Consider the following 20,920-nt stretch of genomic DNA (forward strand, 5'->3'; position numbering starts at 1 on the left):
CCCTACTGTACCTATATATATATATATATATATTCCTATGAGTCTACAGGGAAAATGAAACGATAAGTTCCCAAGTGCACTTTCGTGTAATATTCACATCACTAGGGGAGACACAAGAGAGAAATATAACACTCAGTTGATATACAACGCCGTTTGGTAACATGCGAATATATATATATATATATATATATATATATATATATATATATATATATATATATATATATATATATATATATATATATATATAATACCTTGTATATATGTACCAAGTCTGCATTCCTATGTATCTATTCACACACACACACACACACACACACACACCTTAGCCTATGTCAGGCACCCTTTCTATCGACCAGCCCCTAAGAGAGGATGAACAGCTGGATGGACTGTGGAGCGTTCTGCTGCGACCAGGATTCGAAACTATGCCGGTTTGCTCCTAGGCGGGAGCCCGTGCGTGCATGACGGTCAGTAACGCTGACTGCTACCCCATGGAGCTCAGTGTGTATGTGTGTGTGTGTGTGTGTGTGTGTGTGTGTGTGTGTGTGTGTGTGTGTGTGTGTGTGTGATCGTCAGTAGTCACACTGGCCGCATCACGAGCCAAGAGGCTACTGAAGAGTAAGGGGGGTGGACGGGAGGCTGTGAGCTGAGAAAGGCCTTTCGTTTACGGCTTTTTGTTAAGCTGATGATGCACTGTCAGTGGTGGATACGTGGTTCGTGTTAGCCTGAGGATCAACACGGAGGATGGAGAGAGAAACAGACAGACAGACAGACAGACACACGAAACATTGGAATTAGAAAAAGTAAAAAAAAAGGGTATTGAGTTAATGGTATTGACCAAAAACGAGGAGGATTTCCATCCGGAAGATATGGTTGTACGAGAAGAGAGATACATTACCAGAGTGTTCCGTGTATCTAGGGAGCGTACGTACGTACGTACGTAATCACTCGAGCTCGGAGACAGACAGAGAACACTGAGAGGAGGAAGACGAACGTTGTGAGGGCGTGCAAACTGCTAACAAGGAACTCATGGTGGAGGACAGATGGGAGACTGTACTCCCAGTGATAGACTCGCCGTGTACCCTTATGTAAGCGGAGACCTATACATGTATATATATATATATATATATATATATATATATATATATATATATATATATATATATATATATATATATATATATATATATTTATACATCATATCCAAATATGTTAAGGTTTAGTCTTGTGATGCGTGTCATAATACGCACAATTCCTACCCTAATCATCATACGTTCGATTCTATTTAGCCATTTACATAACACGTCTATCGTTAACACCCAGACGACAAATGTACCTGGCCATCAGCAACGTAGGGCCAGGGCACCAGAACCCTCGTTAAGCACACGGTAAAGAAAAGTAGCGAACAAGATAAGCTGAAGGACAGGAGCTTCCGGAACGCAGACTACCCGGATCCCCTACGCAGCAGCTGCCACACTGATGCCAGCTATTCTTAAAGAGGAGCTCCCCTTCACCCGCCTGGCTCTGAGCCTCTGCCATGGACGCTGATGGGAACGTTAACTCCCGCTGAAAGTCTGAAGGAGTCCCGTTTTGATGTGTGTGTGTGTGTGTGTGTGTGTGTTCTAACCCCTCTTTCAGCACGACCGTGGGACGACGACTCACGAGCACGACGACGGGTCGTTCCTGTGGGTGTGATGGACTGGCCCTTGTGCTGGCCAAGGCTTAGGAGTCAGTCCATAAGCCATCCATACGGCAGGCCATTATACTCATGGACCGTACCGTTGTGCTGACGGACCGTACCGTCGTGTTGACGGACCGCACCGTCGTGTTGACGGACCATACCGTCGTGCTGACGGACCGTACCGTCGAGCTGACGGACCGTACCGTCGTGCTGACGGACGGTACCGTCGTGCTAGCAGACCGTGACGTCGAGATGACGGACCGTACCGTCGAGCTGACGGACCGCACCGTCGTGTTGATAGACAGTACCGTCGTGTTGACGGATCGTACCGTCATGCTGACGGACCGCACCGTCGTACTGACGGACCGTACCGTCGTGCTGATGGACCGTACCGTCATGCTGACGGACCGCACCGTCGAGCTGACGGACCATACCGTCGTGCCGAAGGGATACATCATCGAACTCAACGGGTCGAAAACCTCCCACTGAGAACGACTTTTAAGTGAGGAAGAAAGACCAGACGCGCCTTCTTGGGTGAGTCACCTGGCCTAAAAACTCACGATCGGTAATGCAATATGTGAATACATTGAGCCGACCGTCTGCGCTGCCGTCTCTCAAGAATAATTACCTTTGTCTCTGGTACCAAGGATCCACAATCCCCTCCCGTGAACGACTGGTATGGAAGTATTATCATGAGCCATTCCTTACACTCGACAGACAATATGAACCCCAAAATGGGCGTTCTGCTATACTCTATATACTCGTCCGTCATACAGGTAGAGAAATAGAATGATATACTCGCGTGTCATAGGAAATTAACTGTTTGATATAGAGGAGAATCCACTTGCCGTGTATGACGACCGGCCTCTGATGTGAGACATTCCTACTTAAGGACACTCTATGTGGAATCTCCGGCATGGTACACATTCCTCTCCCGGTCCACTCCAACATGGTACGCATTCCTCTCCCAGTCCACTCCAACATGGTACACATTCCTCTCCCGGTCCACTCCAACATGGTACGCATTCCTCTCCCAGTCCACTCCAACATGGTACACATTCCTCTCCCGGTCCACTCAAGCATGGTACACATTCCTCTCCCGGTCCACTCAAGCATGGTACACATTCCTCTCCCGGTCCACTCCATCATGGTACGCATTTCTCTCCCAGTCCACTCCAGCATGGTACGCATTTCTCTCCTAGTCCACTCCAGCATGGTACGCATTTCTCTCCCAGTCCACTCCAGCATGGTACGCATTCCTCTCCCGGTCCACTCCAGCATGGTACGCATTCCTCTCCCGGTCCACTCCAGCATGGTACGCATTTCTCTCCCGGTCCACTCCAGCATGGTACGCATTCCTCTCCCGGTCCACTCCAGCATGGTACGCATTTCTCTCCCAGTCCACTCCAGCATGATACGCATTTCTCTCCCAGTCCACTCCAGCTCTGTCTCTGACGATCGCGAGAGATATCAAGGCGGTGGAGGCTTGTCTCGCTCCGTCCTCGCTGGGATCAGAACTTAGAATGCGGAAATGAACGCTGACTTCCTGTGTGACCGTCGACCTTTCGCTGGCGTGAGCGTCAGACTGAAGATATTCATAGTGACCTTATACTACCAGGTAGAGCAGCCAGACTCTTCATAGTGACCTTATACTACCAGGTAGAGCAGCCAGACTCTTCATAGTGACCTTATACTACCAGGTAGAGCAGCCAGGCTTTTCATAGTGACCTTATACTACCAGGTAGAGCAGCCAGACTCTTCATAGTGACCTTATACTACCAGGTAGAGCAGCCAGACTCTTCATAGTGACCTTATACTACCAGGTAGAGCAACCAGACTCTTCATAGTGACCTTATACTACCAGGTAGAGCAGCCAGACTCTTCAAAGTGACCTTATACTACCAGGTAGAGCAGCCAGACTCTTCATAGTGACCTTATACTACCAGGTAGAGCAGCCACTCTTCATAGTGACCTTATACTACCAGGTAGAGCAGCCAGACTCTTCATAGTGACCTTATACTACCAGGTAAAGCAGCCAGACTCTTCATAGTGACCTTATACTACCAGGTAGAGCAGCCAGACTCTTCATAGTGACCTTATACTACCAGGTAGAGCAGCCAGAGTCTTCATAGTGACCTTATACTACCAGGTAGAGCAATCAGGCTCTTCATAGTGACCTTATGCTACCAGGTAGAGCAATCAGACTCTTCATACTGACCTTATACTACCAGGTAGAGCAGCCAGACTCTTCATACTGACCTTATGCTACCAGGTAGAGCAATCAGACTCTTCATAGTGACCTTATGCTACCAGGTAGAGCAATCAGACTCTTCATACTGACCTTATACTACCAGGTAGAGCAGCCAGACTCTTCATACTGACCTTATACTACCAGGTAGAGCAGCCAGACTCTTCATACTGACCTTATGCTACCAGGTAGAGCAATCAGACTCTTCATAGTGACCTTATGCAACCAGGTAGAGCAATCAGACTCTTCATACTGACCTTATACTACCAGGTAGAGCAGCCAGACTCTTCATACTGACCTTATGCTAACAGGGAGAGCAACCATGCTCTTCATAGTGACCTTATACTACCAGGTAGAGCACCCAGGCTCTTCCTAGTGACATCATACTACCAGGTAGAGCACCCAGGCTCTTCCTAGTGACCTCATACTACCAGGTACAGCAACCAAACTCTTTGGCCACGTCTGACGCGTCCCCAAGTACTGTACACTCACAGATATGCATTTCCTCTAAATGTGTTCGGTGGCGGTGATGATGATTCGGATCGAATCGGGGAAAAAAAATACTTATCATCTTTTACGTTCACAACGAACAGTGCTTTGTTCACGGAGCAACCGTGGACCTACTTCCTACATCCATCCCCGGAAGTGAGTTCATAAATAAACAATCGCAATCCACATCTAGCACAGTTTGCGCATTTCTCACGCGACATGTTCTCTGGGGAGGTCGATGTCTATTCCCGTTTTCCTTCCTTTCTCTCAATCAAGCGAGGTCTCGCGTTGTGTGCTATGGCCTGTCACTACGTGCATCATGTCTACGTACGTAACCTTAACTGACAGGAGGACTTTGGGTCCAGGGCGTTATTTCCTCCCTGATGAATAAGCGAGTCCAGAGTAATTTTGATTGCCAGGACGAATTTATCCTCAATAAAAAGTCGCTGCGACCGTCGTTGCTGATGACTGTAAAGCAGAGGACTGCAGAGTGTAGAGCATAAAGTGATGCAGAGTGTAGAGCATAAAGTGATGCAGAGTGTAGAGCATAAAGCAGAGGACTGCAGAGTGTAGGGCATAAAGTGATGCAGAGTGTAGAGCATAAAGCAGAGGACTGCAGAGTGTAGAGCATAAAGTGATGCAGAGTGTAGAGCATAAAGCAGAGGACTGCAGAGTGTAGGGCATAAAGTGATGTAGAGTGTAGAGCATAAAGCAGAGGACTGCAGAGTGTAGGGCATAAAGTGATGCAGAGTGTAGAGCATAAAGTGATGTAGAGTGTAGAGCATAAAGCAGAGGACTGCAGAGTGTAGAGCATAAAGCAGAGGACTGCAGAGTGTAGAGCATAAAGTGATGCAGAGTGTAGAGCATAAAGCAGAGAACTGCAGAGTGTAGAGCATAAAGTGATGCAGAGTGTAAAGCATAAAGCAGAGGACTGCAGAGTGTAGAGCATAAAGTGATGCAGAGTGTAGAGCATAAAGCAGAGGACTGCAAACTGTAGAGCATCAAGCAGAGGCCTGCAGCAGAGCGTCATGCATAATAAAGCAGAGTGGTGCCGACTGCAGAGCATAAATCAGAATACCGCAGAGTGTAGAGCATAGAGCAGAGAGGTGCAGACAATAGAGCAGACTGCAGCATTGACACTCGTTCCCACTGCGAGCCCAGTAGTACAAGTGTCATCAGTAATGGTCGTGTCGCTAACTTCATTTTATGTTTTAACCCACGGCGTTACGAGCCCTGAGGCAAAGGGCTTTATTAAAACGCAAACGCGTCATGGCTTAGCCTTTGACTTAACCTTTGAGGGGTCATGTCAAAGGTCACATACCCCCTCCATCATATCCAAATGTTATACCATCGTACTCAAGGGTCATGATCAAAAAGGTTAGAAACGCCAGAGAGGGGAAAAAAAGATATTGTGTTGTTAAATGTTGTTTTCTCCTCTTCACAAATCGCTAAATTCGCCAAGATATTTGTACTTGTGGATCTTCAGAATACACGGATCTTCAGAATACACCAAGACGGTTTCGACGTCCTCAAGATATTCTAAGGAGAGGTCAAACGACTCCTGTATATTCCGGGCTTAGTTACGAAGTTATCATGATTGCGCACCGAGGTCATGTCGCTCTCGAGGTATTCCGAGCGGAGGTCATTCCCTTGTTAGGATATTCCGAGGGTTAGGTCGTTAGCCTGCATACTCGCTTATGGCGAGGAAGATACGCTGACGCAACCTGGCTGGTTTACGTCTTACACACACACACACACACACACACACACACACACACACACATATATATATATATATATATATATATATATATATATATATATATATATATATATATATATATAGATATATATACACACACGAAAAAAAGGGGATTTGGGTGGGGAATGGAAGATGTTTAGAGAAGCAGTGCTGGCACGTGCACGAGAAGTGTGTGGCATGAGGAAGGTGAGAGGCAGGCAAGTGAGAAAGGGTAGTGAATGGTGGGATAACGAAGTAAAGTTGCTCGTGAGAGGGAAAAGAGAGGTGCATGGTTCACAGGGAAGACATGCAAATGATCGGGAGATGTACAACAGAAAGCGGCAAAGATCACGAACAAAGTGTAAAGGTTGAAAAAGAGGGCAAATGAGACTCGGACAAGAGAGTATTATTAGACTTATGGAAGAATAAGATGTATTGGAGGGAATCTAACAGTATGAGAAAACCAAAAGAACAAATGGATACATCTGTTAAAGAGGCAAATGGGTAAATGGTAATAGGTAGTGATGAAGTGAGGAGATGGAAAGAGTACTATGAAGGACTGCTGAATGTATTTGATGATAGGGTGGCAGACGTTGGGTAGACAGTGGGTTTCTGGGTAAGAGATAGGTGTGGTAATAAAAAGAGTGTGGTTGAGAGAAAGATAGAGAAATAAGGCTGTGCTAAAATGGTTTGAACATATGGAGGAAACCAGACTGGAGATGGAGGGACGGAGTGAAAAATATTTTGAGTAGTCAGGGCCCGAACGTGCAGGAGGGTGAAAGGTGCACACGAGACAGAGTGAATCTGAACATGGTATATACGGAGATCGACGCGTTGTCAATGTGCCGAACCAGGGCATGTGAAGCGGCTGGGGGAAACCACGGAGAGGTCTGTGGGGCCTGATGGTGGACAGGTGTCTGTGATGCACTGTCACATGACAGCTAGATAATCGATGTGGGCAAATGCGGCTTCCCTCGTCTGTTCCTGACGCTACCTCACTAACGCGGGAAACGATTGACGTGTGAAAAAAGAATATATGTATATATATATATATATATATATATATATATATATATATATATATATATATATATATATATATTCATTTATTTTGCTTTGTCGCTGTCTCCCGCGTTTGCGAGGTGGCGCAAGGAAACAGACGAAAGAAATGGCCCAACCCACCCCCATACACATGTATATACATACACGCCCACACACGCAAATATACATACCTATACATCTCAATGTACACATATATATACACACACAGACACATACATATATACCCATGCACACAATTCACAGTGACTGCCTTTATTCATTCCCATCGCCACCTCTCCACACATGGAATACCATCCCCCTCCCCCACATGTGTGCGAGCGAGGTAGCGCTAGGAAAAGACAACAAAGGCCCCATTCGTTCACACTGAGTCTCTAGCTGTCATGCAATAATGCCCGAAACCACAGCTCCCTTTCCAAATCCAGGCCCCACGGAACTTTCCATGGTTTACCCCAGACGCTTCACATGCCCTGATTCAATCCACTGACAGCACGTCAACCCCGGCATACCACATCGATCCAATTCACTCTATTCCTTGCTCGCCTTTCACCCTCCTGCATGTTCAGGCCCCGATCACTCAAAATCTTTTTCACTCCATCTTTCCACCTCCAATTTGGTCTCCCACTTCTCCTCGTTCCCTCCATATATATATATATATATATATATATATATATATATATATATATATATTTTATTATTTGCTTTGTCGCTGTCTCCCGCGTTTGCGAGGTAGCGCAAGGAAACAGACGATAGAAATGGCCCAACCCACCCCCATACACAATGTATATACATACACGTCCACACACGCAAATATACATACCTATACATCTCAATGTACACATATATATACACACACAGACACATACATATATACCCATCCACACAATTCACACTGACTGCCTTTATTCATTCCCATCGCCACCTCGCCACACATGGAATACCATCCCCCTCCCCCCTCATGTGTGCGAGGTAGCACATTTCCATATATATATATATATATATATATATATATATATATATATATATATATATATATATATATATATATATATATATATATATATATATATATGGAAATGATTTACCGATGAACTGCCTTAAAAGTGATGTGTTCTGAGGGAAAGACGTTGCTCCCTGTTACAAGCCAACTCATCTTCCTCAGTCATAAGCAGATCACATGCCTGATCTATGCTTCGATCTGCCTCTATTTTGTCTCTGTGTATAAACATCATGTTCCCTGGTCCACCATGGCCGTGCCATCGCGGGCAGCAAGACATCACACAGGCAGCAGTGGGAGACCTCCGCTCCTGCCACACACACACCCACCCACCCACCCGGGCAATACTCGTGTCTCCCCCTCAGCCCCGTCAGTAGTGAGCCAACGTTTATATTCATGGGCGGCCATGTTGACAGGCCGTAGGTCTTCCTTCATCCTTCATCTCCCAGCGTTACGCTCAGGGAGGGGCACCATCTGTCTTGCAAACCGTGACTGATAGGAGTGCGAGAGCCATTGGTGTTGGGAGGCAAAGTGCGGTAGGGTGAGGTCGTGTTCAGCTGAGGGAGGGAGGCAGGCAGAGAGGGAGGGAGGGAAGGAGGAAGGAGGAGAATGGCATGTTACAGTGGAGCGGAGAGGGAAGATGCGGTGCGGTGTGGTTACCCTGTGCGGGAGTCAGAGGCAGAAGGAGGACGAGGGGCAGAGGCGCCAGGAGAGGAAGTAGATAGGAGGTTGTGTGTCTCTGATAATGATGCAGGATGAGGAGGGCTGGGTGCGGGGGTGCCAGGCAAAGCTTAAAACTGGCAGAGGATGATGGGGAAACTGTGGAATGATCCGGAGAGGCGAGACAAGGTGGCACAAGGGGGAATAACCTGGATCGAGGACGGCGAGACAGAGCTGATCAGTTCAAATCATTGAGCTGAGACGGCACGGGCAGCTAAGGCCATCCCATTAATGCTATACATACATAAGCCAGGTGTCCATTTTATCGACCAACCCCTCAGGGTGGATGAACAGCTGGGGTTGAGTGTGGATCGACTGCCACGACTAGGATTCGAACCTATGCGCGAACCTGGGCGAACCGTGAATGCGTCAAGGTCAGGACCGCTAACCGATACACCACGAGAATCCATTATCATTCTTCTCAAAGGAAATAGATCTGGCGAGCGTCAAGGAAGCAAAAGCAATGAAAAAGTGGAAATATATCTCTGTCTATACTTCGTGCAATTATCATACTCTTTCAGCGACCAGACGGGGTGGACTAGATGGAATACGAGACAAAAGAAACGTCGCGTGCTCGAATCAGCTCCCCACTGTCTGCATCGTCTGTAAGTCCCGGTAAAACAACAATGCCCAGCTCGATGGCACTGCAGGAGGCGTAATGGGAGGAGGAGGAGGAGGAGGAGGCCCGCCCACCCGACCCGATCCTCCCACCATAACCTGGTCTCTGACGGCCACAAGGTCTTGTATTGGCCAGACTCGGGGGTCTTCTTCACTGAGGAAGGCAGGAGGAAATCTCTAGATTTTCCCCTCCAATTCTTGTTTATATTTCTCGTAAATATTTGGCCAGCCCTTCCCCCCCAAAACAGCTTCCTTGCCTGCCGCACACTTGCGGGTACGAACCACAATGTTTCCATCGACCAGCTCAAAACATTGCAGCCCAGGGAGGCAATCTAATGTTCATGCTAGAACAACTTCTTGCGTTATTCCCGCTCTTGTTTTTCGTCTCGTTTTAATTCGACTGGCTGTGAGAATTTTATGAAATTCTGGCTAAGGCGTTCGTCATGCACGATTCAGTGAGCGCTACGTATTTACGATTTTTATCTAAATATTCTATAAAAGAAAAATATATTATGCTTCGTTGTTATGGTTCACCCTGTAGGTGTTAATGAATCTTGTGTACTTAAATGGAGAATACGAGGAAGGTGTTGAATTAGCCCTCAAAACGGAGAAAGACATGAGAAATACAAGAAGCAAAACGAATATGTATAGAATTACCTTAGTCATCCGGATCAGCAGATAAACACCTACGACAAGTAAACATGCAAAATAACAATGACAGCGATGGCAACACATTCCTTTACCAGCATTTGTGTTTGTCTGCATGTAATGCCACATACTGATACAAAACTCCTCTCCAAGAGAATTATCCTTATATTTATAAATATATTTAGAAACAGATAACAAAAGAAAGTTAATGCTTTTTTGTGATTGCTTTTTCTTATAGATTAAGCAATTTGTTTTCATAGGATAGGGCCTGTGGGATTACACACTGTAATGAGTTATACTTTGAAAAAAATATAAGCCAAGGAATCCCTAATGATTATCATCAGAACCTGCGATTATCATCAGGGAAGAGGGATCTGAGCGAACACACACACACATCCCTCCTGTTGTGAGATGATCAGGGAGGAGGAGAGGGGCTGGTCTGTCAGCTGGAGTGACGGAGTAAAGGACCAGCGAGAGACCTGGAGACGTGAGATTGTGCTTAGGGTTAAATGGTTGAGACTCTGGCTCCATCCTGGCTCTACACACACACACACACACACACACACACACACACACACACACAGACTGCAGTGCAGTGTGGGGCCTTCATGGAGTAGTGGTTAGCGTTACTGACCATAAGATGCCATGCGTCTGTCGAGGGACAGGCCCGCGTGGGTTCCAATTCTAGGCGGGACATTTGGCCCACGCCCAACCCATGTGTTCATCCTTCCCTCGGGGCTGGTCGATAAAGGGGTACGTAGCGTTGGCTGGGGTGTGTGTGTGTGTGTGTGTGTGTGTGTGTGTGTGTGTGTGTGTGTGTGTGTGTGTGTGTGTGTGTGTGTGTGTGTGTGTGTGTGTGTACAAAAAAAAAAAATCTCTCATAACACGCAAACAGTAACCAGACACAGAACAGACAAGAGGCAGGCAGCTGACGCTTGAAGTCCTAACCAGTATTGCTTACGAGTCTCATCGTCCACAGACGAAACACAGATGACCTGCCGTGCATGAGGAGAGTAGGGAGCTGTGCACATGGGGGAGAGAGAGAGAGAGAGAGAGAGAGAGAGAGAGAGAGAGAGAGAGAGAGAGAGAGAGAGAGAGAGAGAGAGAGAGAGAGAGAGAGAGAGAGGGGGGGGGGGGGGGGGGCTTGGGAGAAGGTATTTCTAAGCAACGCTTCATCTCAACTGATCGATAATGTAGGGAACAGCAGAACCAGAATATACGATTATCGGTTATCTGGCCTCTAACCTCGTAAAATAATTAGAAGATGAATATATAGTAGAGGTTCTGGATGAACTGAATAATGGTGTAAGTCTGCCACATTTCACATCGATTGACCTCAGAATGGAGGAATGGGGCCACAACAATGCCTGCCAAGGAAAAATAAGAAACCTAAAATTGTCAACATTCACGAACGAATAATGTTTCCCTTCTTTCTAAGACTTAAATGTCTTTGTTTCATGATTTAGCAAACGCAATTAGAGCGTACAGCATTTAATGACTATACGGGAATTACAGTAAGGAATGTTTGTGGCAAGATGCTTGAGGAGATAATCATAAACAGATGTGGGGTAGGGGCAAAGTAGAATGGGATATTACAGTCTTATGTGCTGAGCCAACTGGATCTTTAAGACCGAATAAGCGACATCTTTAGAAAACGGAGATGGATGTGTGGACTGTATAGTCTTCAAATGCCAGAAAGCCTTTGACGCCGTCCCCCCCCACGTTAGACTGATGATGAAGTTCAACATCCCAGCTGGAGTCAGAGGAGGGTTGTCCACATGAAGTGACAGCTTCCTAAATGTGAGGGGAATGAAAACACGTGTAAGGGGAAACTTCTCTAACGGGGCGAGGGTGACAGATATGAGGTCCCCTCAGTACTGGAAGCGTCGCTCTATCTGATCTGCGTAAATAATTTCCCAAACGAGGAAGACTCTGAAACATGTCTGTGCCTTCTGCCGGACTAGCCTGCAATCTGCCGGACTAGCCTGCCTTCTGCCGGACTAGCCAGTACTCTGCCGGGCTCGCCTGCACCCTCTGCCACACCCTTCTTGTGATATCAAGACGTCCGAAACAACAGGGATTACGAAATGATATGATGAGACCCCGTACTAGATGCAGCAGTGGCCAGTCGAAATGGCTTATGAAATGTAAATCCCAGGAAAATATAAAGTCATGAAGATGGGAAGAGGGGGTTTTGAATACAGTAGACGGAGAGAGTAGTAACACATGCGAGGAAATAAACTGCAGGAGGCGCGCTTTGTGAGGGATTTACCAGCTGACATCACGCGCAACTTGTCGCCAGAACAACTTTGCGAAAAAAGATCGTGAGGGAGACAAACTAAATATCGGTAAACGTTGAATTCGCTTTCAGGTGTGGGCGATGGGGGTGTTCAGAGAGAACAGGAGCCAGTCTATTAACAACATTGTCGACACAGTTGCTCGTCATGATGGATTTTGTGAACTCGTAAGTTGAGCTTAGTAAAGGGTGTGTGTGTGTGTGTGTGTGTGTGTGTGTGTGTGTGTGTGTGTGTGTGTGTGTGTGTGTGTGTGTGATTAATATCTGGGGTTACTATTTGTGCCTTACGAGGAGAGAGTTTGACAGTCGTGTTGCCCCATTTCTTCACAACCTAGTGTGTATATGTGCCATGTTCTTACTCCTATGTGTTTACACACACAAACACACACACACACATACACACACACGCCAACCTGAGCCAGGTACCTATTAATCGATCAGCCCCGAGGGAAGGATGAACACCTTGGTGTGCAGCGGGCCGACTGCCGCGCCAAGAATTCAAACCCATGCTGGCCCTTCCACCGACACTACCACGCATGAACTCTGAAGGAAAACGGTCCACAGATCAACATACCATCTACGTCATCGTTCCCATTTGTAACTCTTTAAGATGTGATTCAATCTTACTTTGCTCTTTATATTGTGTTGTATCGTAAATATATGACATTTGAATCACATATTATCGAATGAAATAAAGCATGTAGTGAGAACAACTGAGAAAAGGAAAGAAAGAAAGCTAGTGATTTTAACATATGCATTGGTCTTTAACAAACAGTTACATAGATACACAGGCTACAAAGACCCAAGGTCCAAGCGAAGTGGTCCTTCCTTAACACCACTTAGAAAGGAAAAATGAAAAAGTGCAGTCACCTTAAAAGCAGGAGAAGAAAAGAATGGCAAAGCAAAAGCTGCTTTCCCACCCTCCACTCCCTCCGGCAACACGCCCAACGGAAAAAAGTAAAAAGAAAAATACCTTGCAGGAATGAACGTGAATTATGTTATGCATCCTTTACCAAAGTCATGCATTTCTTCACTTTTTGTTATAAAGAGAATGGTAAGGATAAACCTGAGCTCCAGCCTCTCGACTCATCATGTCTCTATCATTCCAATTGTTGAGAAATGACACAATAATTCTTACTCACTCTCTTAAAGCAGGTGACACGGGTAAATCAATGTTGGTATGGTACCGTAACATGGTAAGGGAGAGAGATCAGGGGTTGAGAAGGTCGCATGATATACCACTGAGATATGATGATTGATTAGATGAACCATCCAATATCGGAGAGTGACAAGAGATGATCAAGACTAATTTTAAAGATTTTAAGAGTGTTGCTCTGTATAGCATGTTCTGCGAGCTTATTTCACTTATCAGTAACGTCGTTTACGAAGAATCAATTCGCACTCCTCTCAATTCAAGAATATCCTTGCTTAAGTCGGGACACCAAAACTGCACTGCACATTCGAGCTGTGGTCTAACTACGACTTAGGTATAGTGGCAATACCACATACTTGCTTTTGCATGAAGAGTTTCTGTTAATAAATCCTAATATCCTATTTGCTTTCTTGGCAACTTCATTGCAATGCTGTTGAGAATTTGAGGTTGTTGGAGAGAGTGACCCCACCGAGCCCTCAAGCTAGGGGTGTTGTTTATCTTGTGGCCCATCGGTTCATACTCGATTTTTTGTTGAGGTTTCGCACTTGTAACAGCTGATATTTCTCGACGTTAAATGGCATTTGTCATTTTCTAAACCATTCAGCGATATTATCAAAGCCCTCTTGTAATCTTAGCCTATCTTCTTCAGTTAATATGGCACTGCCGATCTTTGTGTCATCCGCATATGTGGACACTAAGTTATTCAGCCCTACGTCACTATCGTTAATGTAGATGAAGAAAAGTATAGGCCCAAAGACAGATCCTTTGGGAACCCCACCAGTAGTGTGTGACCACGGTGAAGATTCCCTATTCATTACGACTCTGCTTCCCATCATGTAACTAAGCTTCTATCCAATTTCTATCCAATGTTCCTGTTATAAACCAATGACGTAAACTTATTTACTGTTTACCAAACAATGCGATTCAGCTGTTTAGTTTCGGATGGCTCTTGAAATAGTCATGTAATGTCCACTTCATTTCTCCCGAGTGATTTCTGTACGAGACTGGTGGTCGGGTTTGGAGGCCGGGTATTCTAAAACCGAAGTGTGACGAGCCCCGTGATGCGCCCCCGTGACATGCCCCCCCCGTGACGCACCCCCCGTGACGCACCCCCCGTGACGAGCCCATCTGACGACGTCGCTGTCTGGTGGGGTGGGGAGGGAACTCGATATGACCTCCATCGCGTGACATGGATCATGACCTGACCTGACCTCAATCGTCCCTTTTGATGTGGTTAATACCCCGACCTCTATCGAGCCTCAACAAATCTTTTTCCCTCCCCTGCAGATGTAAGGCAATTTAATCTTTGATTCGCACAGTTAAGACTTTCGTCCCTTTTATTGTTCGTATGAATGTACGTCTGTTGCTCTGTAATCCCCCCCGTCTCTTCTGATGGCGAGCCATGGGCCTACAAACCCAAGGTTAGCATCACTGTGGAGGCGTGTTTCAGTTACATCTAGCTACATCTACTTAGAGCTTCGTGGCCTCCACTGAATCGTGGGGGAGCGCCAACTATGATCATGTTATCTGCTCTATCGTTCAGGATGTCAATTAGCTCGCTGTATTCCTCTATGATAACTTCTGAATTTGAACTCTTGTGGTAAACGTCGTTGCTCCCGACATCCACCACTAAACTTGACGTTTCAGTAGGTATTCCAACGTCTTCAACCTTCTGTTTAATGTGGGAAATCCTCGCACAGGCTCACACATGGACTGTCCTCATAGCCCTTCGAATTCTCCATTGTGTACACAACCAGATTTCTGACCAGCGAGTCTCCCATGATCACGGGGGGGCACAGTCGACCTTCGCTCTTTTCTTGCAAGTCGCTCAGTACTGCAGATCGATTGCCCGAGGGTAGGGTCGACGAGGGGTGAGGTGGAGAGGGAGGAGTGGTTCCACGAGGGAGGAGGAGGAGGAGGAGGAGAACGGCCGGATGGGTAGTTGAGGCGCGACTTAGACTCAGAGGAGGTTATGGAATTAGGGCGAGGGAGGGAGGGCCTTAGTGGAGGGACGGGACGGGGAGTTTGGGTGAGGGTGAGAGGTAGAGCAGGACAGGACAGGAGGTGAGGGTGGGGATGAGGGAGGGGTAGGGTGAACATGATGAGGTTCGGGAGGGACTGTGGGAGCATAGGCTGTGAGGGAAGGGGAGATGGGGAAAGAAGAGGGTGCTGAAGTATGGGTTGTGTGGAGAGAGGGTCGGTTGGGTGGGCCATGATGGCGAGGGGGGAGGGGGGGGGAAGTAGTAGGCACTGGGGAGAGAGAGAGAGAGAGAGAGAGAGAGAGAGAGAGAGAGAGAGAGAGAGAGAGAGAGAGAGAGAGAGAGAGAGAGAGAGAGAGAGAGAGAGGGCGAGATAAGGTCACGGTACGCCATTTTCAAACTTTGTATCTCATCCCTAAGTATTAAATTTACCGCAGTTCAGGCTCTGAGCGCCGCCTTAATCTTATCTAAATCACTTTGTTCTAACTTTACTTCCAGATTACCAAGGTTTACGCAGAACAAACAATCTTCGGGCGCTCCGTCTGGTCCCGTTATCGTAAATTCTTGAACAAAACCTCGACCCACACACACGGGATGCAACATGGGTAGCTAGCTAGCCGGAGCTGGTGCCATTGTAAATAAAGAAATTCTGAAGGGTCAATAAATGTTAACGAAAAAAAAGGTAGAGGACCATTTATCCGTTAGTGAAGCACTTATCGATGGCAGTTCACTGGGACCTCATGTACAGACAGCAACATAACGATCCCTGGTGCAGAAAACAACATTTGTTCCTTGAGCCTCGACCAGACAAATCACTGGCAGCTGCACCTGGGCCTCCCACCCGTCAGTGCACAACACAGTAACAGTGAACGGGGGTCTACCAGGAAACAACATAACGTCTACAGATGCCTAGCTAATTAGGTCCTAGCTAGTCATATATCTACCCATGGTCACAACGCAGTACCTGCACAGTATAACATCTACCAGTGCTCATTAAACCAGCAGCTCTATGTTTCTTCTGGCTTAAAGCTCACTCGTTGATTCCCCTTTTTGCCTTTACATGAGAGATTAGCACCTATGTAATATCATTCAATAACACTCAATACAGAAGCAACTGATGCCATATTCATGCAGGTATTCCTTCTGTAAGTGACTTCATATATGAGAGGCTAGCCACCAAACGTCAGGAGTGTACGTCCTGATCAAAATAACATCACCTCAGGCATCTGTCCCACACCATCGCACTTGTTAAATCTGGTCAAAACTAAGATAAATCTTGTACGTACACTGTGACTCCTGTTTCCATCGGTAGAGACCGACCCCACCAGCGAAGGTGCAGAAGAAGTGACTCCAGTGTGTCAGCTGTGCTTGGCGAAGACACGTACGTTGCCTCTAAACTAACCTGGCGTTCTTCTATGCTAGCACATCTCTGTCTGACACACATACACCACTCCTCTACACCAACACACAATTATTGTACTCCAACACCAATTTCCTTAGAGCCTTTATTTGTCTTCACCGCCACAGTATTCTTCTACACCATCATGCCATTCCTCTACATCAACATATCACTCTTCTGCCCCAACACACATCACACCCCTATACCAACACACTATTCCTCTGCAACCTCACACCAGTTATCGACACTAATACACCTTTATTCCATACAAGTAAACTTGTCCCCTATACCAGAATACCATTCTTCAACACCAAAACAGAACTGGACCACACCAACACACCATTCTTCCTCATCAAAGAACACATCAATATCTACACCAACAAGATATTCAACTCCATCTTATGAAAGAAAAAAAAGTCACTCCTCCAAAGTACAATATAACAGCAGTAAATCCTATCTACAGTGACACATGTTATTTTACTACACCAACATATCAAGGTAACCTGCTTACCAATTTTACTGCAGCGGGACACCATACTTCTGCGCCAATATACCACTCCTCTGTACCAAGGCATAAGTCATCTACGCCAATATATTATTCATCTATAACGAGACAGTTCTCCAACACTCTAATCTTTCTGAACTGCCACGCTTTAGTATTCTTAACCACCACGTCAAGTCCCTAATCACGCTGACGGTCCTTCTAAAGTTACGCGCAGCTTTTCTTGAGCGAGACACCTTGGACGCGACACACACTCCCCATCTAACTAATGCTCTGCCATCTGGCGAACAATACGGCACTCATCATGAACATATCTTGATCTCTCCAAATACGAAACTTTCCTCAGAGAGAACCACATAGCTTTCCCTTTTCTAAAAGATCATAACTTCTCGTTTCATTTAAACAGAAATCAAACAAAATAAAATCCGAACTGTTTAATCTTTCATAAGAACACTCGAGCTTCCTCTCCAACATCACAACATTTCCTGAGGGGACGTGATGTAGAATTACCAACCTTGAACTATGCAGTCTTCCTAAAAAATATGCCCCACGCGTTAGTGACATTTATCACACTCAAGTTTAACGATTCTAAGAAACTAACAGACGGAGATGGACTGAACTGTTGTTGGCCCCCTCCCTTCCTCCCTCCTCCTCCTCCTCTCTCTCTCCCTCTCTACGAATCTTTAGTTTCAGTGGCAGAGACAGATGCCTGCAGCAGCAGCAGCAGCCTTCATTCCGAGGACAAAAACCTTCTAGACACACAGTTCTTTACGGTGTGTCAGTTGGGTAACCATTGTGAACCATTCATGGTGTCACACGCCTCGTAAAACACAAAGTAGTGGCTCGAGATTCTCAAGTGCTACCTCAATTGATCACCTCACGTCCTAAGATTTCTTACAAACACACCCATAACAGGTGACACAACTTCCCTTTGAGGTTTCTGAGCCATGACTCACAATAATACATCTTACCTCACAAAAACTAAAGACTTATTTCAAAAAAAAACTTGCTGTAGTTTATTTGAAACTTGGGAAAAAGTAAGAGCGAAATGCACTTCAAAACATAGGTTGGTCACAGTGAGAAAAAGTATATATCTACGTAACATTAACTGTTTCTGGAACAACATGTAATTCCCCGAAATCAACTAAAGATAAAATATAAAAAATTCACAAGCAAAACAGAAGTCCCATTTCAGCTGGAATGGCGCAGCTGGTCTTTCCTCTATTCAAAAAATGTGGCAAAGTCTCTAAAAAAGACAGCTATATTACGACAGTATCTTTTCTATCATCTATCTATCTATCTATCTATTTATCTACCTATCTATAGACCTGTATCTATTCATCTTATCCTATCTAATCAATCTTTTATTTCGTGTTATCTACCCGTCTTTCTGTTTCCTCTCCCCTCCCCCTCCCTGGCATGAAGGATGTCTTACACTAGACGGAAGTCAGGAAGCGAAGGTGAGCTGTTCCCTCCAGCAACCCACAACACCTCGGTTGATGTTGTTATACAGAGGGGCTGTGGGGGCGGGCGAAGCGTGAGGGGACGACCTACCCACCACCACCAGCGCCGGCAGCAGCAGCAGCACCAACCCCTCCAGCCCCGCAGCAGGTGGCGAGCGAGCAAGCCTGCCACACCTGACGGCTCCCACGCCCCGCCACGCAAACATTTGGGGAAATCTACAATATACATCATCCCCGCACGCTAGCTGGGGGCCCCGCGGTGGGCAGGGAGGGGAGGGAGTGTGGAGACAAGGGTGTGAGCTGGGGGAGAGAGAGAGGAGGAAGCGGCAGTAGAGGAGGAGGAGGAGCAGGAGGAGGAGGAAGGTGAGGGAGAAAACAGGGTGATTTGTGCCGTAGATGTGCGGTGGTAGGGTACGTGTGTAGGCTGGTCGGGCGGCGGGTGTGTGGTGGGAAGGCAGGGGAGAGGTACCTCGTGGCAAGGCAAGCGTGTGGTTTTCGGAACAACTTAGCTGCGGAGTTCGCGGTAGTCAAGGGAGTTTTCGGGGGCATAGCAGGTGTGCTGGCTGGGGTAGGTGTAGGACCTGTAAGGGAGGGGGAGGGTGTTCGTGTGTTACATTAGCGGAGAGGACAAATGAAACGTCTCCCACACAACGTTAAGTGGCGAACAAACAGGTCGAGAGGGAGAGAGAGAGAGAGAGAGAGAGAGAGAGAGAGAGAGAGAGAGAGAGAGAGAGAGAGAGAGAGAGAGAGAGAGAGAGAGAGAGAGAGAGAGTATGTGTAATGAGGCATATCTCCACAACATATCAACTAATCCCAACCAAAGACAGTGAGAACAGTACTGCCATACACCTTCATCGACTGGAAAAGTTTGCATCTGTTGCCTTACTCGTTTATCAGTATGTTCGACAACAAACATCCAGATAAAAAGAGTTAAGTAACGCACACTTCCACTTATGATCAATGATGTCTACTTTCGTATATGCAGTAAAAAAAAGCGTAATATTTGGTTCGCTAATGCTTAAGAAATTTCCGACTCATAGAGCCATTAATAAGTGAATTTCTGGACATAATCTAGTTAGCATAAAAGCTATGAACCTACTTTCATTTATTTCCCTAGAATTTTCTCTCTGACACGACTTTTGAGAGAAATCTATAACTGTGTGAAGTAAGACGAAGGAACACTGGTGGTTGAAGACTTGGGTAATAATGCACACGAGGGACAAAAGTTACTTGGGTTATGTCAACTGGGAGGACACGAGAGTGAACAAGAGAGAGTGAAGACTGGGTTTATTATACTTAGCTGATAACGCTAAACTAGAGGGCTGACTTGACGGGTGCGCGGGGCATTTGTGAGGCAAAGCGTTGAGGTATGGCGAGGATAAGATACCATACACTACAGGTTGGCAGCTAGAGTGACCTGTTGTAGGAAGAAGAATATGGTTGAAGGATTGCGGTGGTGTGTGTGATGGAGGCAGCTTTCATGAGGTAAGAGCATGTAAGATGCACACGGATGGAGAATGAATGAGGAGCTCATGAGGTGCTGAACGCTTAAGATGGTGTGAGATTGGGAAGACAGACTGGGCGGGAGTGGTGCTAAGAAGGACAAGAAGCGTATATTGATCACGTAGATGCCGGATGGATGCATATATGAATGGTCGAAGTCTTGGGCTATTGAAGTCTATTCCCTCTCTCGTCTTTCCCTCATCCTATAACCTCGCTGCCTTCATAAGTCAGATGTTACAAGCATCTGAGGAGCTCTAGTTAATTTCTTCTTTCTGTTTCCTTTTTCCTTTTCATCCGAGATGGCCATGTTTGATTCATGGTTTTTCTGTACCAATTCGCTCATTATCAATCAAAGTCAGTGGGTGAATGATATGGTAGAAAGACTACTGATGACTCATGGGCAGTCAAAACTTAACCAAAGACA

The sequence above is a fragment of the Panulirus ornatus genome, chromosome 4 (genome assembly GCF_036320965.1).
Source record: "Panulirus ornatus isolate Po-2019 chromosome 4, ASM3632096v1, whole genome shotgun sequence".
In the NCBI taxonomy this organism is placed as follows: Eukaryota; Metazoa; Arthropoda; class Malacostraca; order Decapoda; family Palinuridae; genus Panulirus; species Panulirus ornatus.